Below are 2,036 nucleotides of genomic sequence, written 5' to 3'. Positions count from 1 at the left end.
CATAAATTTATAGACTCCATAGAGGTGTATTACACCCCACAACTATACATGTTTACATAAAAACTGTAATAATCTTCAAAAGTATAATTCAAACAAAATACGTATTTTGAACTATGAAGTTATAAACATTTTTATTGTGATCAATATAAATATTCAAATAATAAATAAATAAAATAATAAAAGTTTTCATCATGTTTCAATCCTGAATAGAAATTTAATACAGATAATCATACAAGGCTTTCCTGGAAAGAGCAATTCTTCTCTGAAAATAAGTGACATATTTCCCTGCTACCTCATGTTCTTATTCTGGTCCAGAGTTTTTTTTTTTTTTTTTTTTTCATGGCATTTTTCATCTCTCCATTTCTCAGAGTATAGATTAAAGGGTTCGACATGGGTGTTATAATGATATAAAACACAACCAAGAATTTATCAACAGGTAAGTTACAGGGTGGTCTTACATATATGAAAATACAGGGCACAAATAAGAGAAACACCACAGTAATGTAGGAGCCACAGGTGGATAAAGCTTTGTGCCTCCCTTCCTGACTAACATTTTCAGGGAGCACAGAATGACCCCCTAAGAGATGAGTAAGAGTGTAAAGATGACCACGGAGATTGTCCCATCTTTGGCCAGCACTGTGAGGACAGTAACGTAGGTGTCATGACAGGAAAGTTTTATCAATGGGTACATGTCACAGATGAAATGGTCAATGACATTGGGGTCACAATAGGGAAGGTTGTAAACAAAGAGAGGATGAAGTACCCCATGCAAAAACCCACTAACCAAAGTAAGTAGTAGCAACAGAATACAAACTTGTTTATTCATGATTGTCAAATAATGCAAGGTTTGGAGATGGCCATGTAGCAGTCATAGACCATGACCACCAAGAGTATTATATCAGCACCACCAAATAAGTGCCCGATAAAAAGTTGTATCATGCAAGCTTGGAAGGAAACAGTTTTCTCCTCACAGAGTAAGCCTATAATCATATTTGGAGTAACTGTAGTAGAATAAACACCATTGAGAAATGATAAGTAACTAAGAAAGAAGTATATAGGGCCACACAGAGTTGGGTTGAACACCACAGTCAGGACACTGAGTAGGTTGCCCATTATTGTCACCAGGTAGATGAGCAAGAAGACAACAAATAATGTTCTCTGACCCTGGAGGCGCTGAGTGAGCCCCAGGAGGACAAACTCAGTTACATTTTTCCTTTGTTCCATAGTGCTTCTTTGTATCTTATGTCAGAGTTTTGGACAAAATTACCTGTAAATATAATTATTACTAGAGACTTCCTAAAATTTAAGATAATTTGTTTACTCATCCAACTACTGAGCATTAAGCTTTATTATGATTTGGTAATTTCAGACATTATCATATAAGGCTGATAAAAATATTGTCTTGAATCTCAAAATCTTACAGAGTGGCAAATAATCAAGATACACATTGGAAAAGGACAATTTGTTAGTTAAATGTGTTGCCACAAGTCTATTTTAATTTGGAAGCTAATGAAATTGTATTTAAAATTAATACCTTATATAAAAATTTAAAAAATGAACAAAGTTTTAATTAAAATATAAAGAAAGATATTCTTTACTTTCAATTTATTAAGGAGATGGCTGTCTCCATTCTAGGAGTGGGAGGATCTTTTTAACAAACGATTGAAGTTTAAAATATATATATTTGACAATTTGAATTTTCTCTTTAGGATTTAGGAAGAGATACAGCAGCATCAATTGGTAGTTTGGAAATTGATTTGCATTTGGGGGATATACATAGAGCTAATAACTAAAAAAGATAAACGAGAAATGTATGAATAAAAATATAAATAAAATATAAACAACTACTTAAAGGAAGAATGCATCTAAACAGCCAGCAAACATAAAACAAGATGCTGAAGTTCACCTGTGAACAGAAAGGTAGAAATTGCAGCAACTGCTTGCTTACTAAAGTGTTACTTTTGTTTATTGAAAGTCAGTGGATCAGGGTCTACAGATGCTACCTCACCTTTTCAATTTTAACAGCTTAACAAAGA

At 33.3% G+C, this 2,036-nt stretch overlaps 1 pseudogene; it reads right to left on the bottom strand.

Annotated features, from left to right (window-relative positions):
• Nucleotides 1-293: 293 nt before the first annotated feature.
• Nucleotides 294-1,224, bottom strand: LOC129628679 (olfactory receptor 4A5-like; annotated as a pseudogene).
• Nucleotides 1,225-2,036: the final 812 nt, after the last annotated feature.

This window comes from Bubalus kerabau, chromosome 15 (genome assembly GCF_029407905.1).
Source record: "Bubalus kerabau isolate K-KA32 ecotype Philippines breed swamp buffalo chromosome 15, PCC_UOA_SB_1v2, whole genome shotgun sequence".
Taxonomy (NCBI): domain Eukaryota; kingdom Metazoa; phylum Chordata; class Mammalia; order Artiodactyla; family Bovidae; genus Bubalus; species Bubalus kerabau.
The sequence above is the reverse complement of the archived record's forward strand: the minus strand, read 5'-3'. Positions and strand labels throughout refer to the sequence as shown.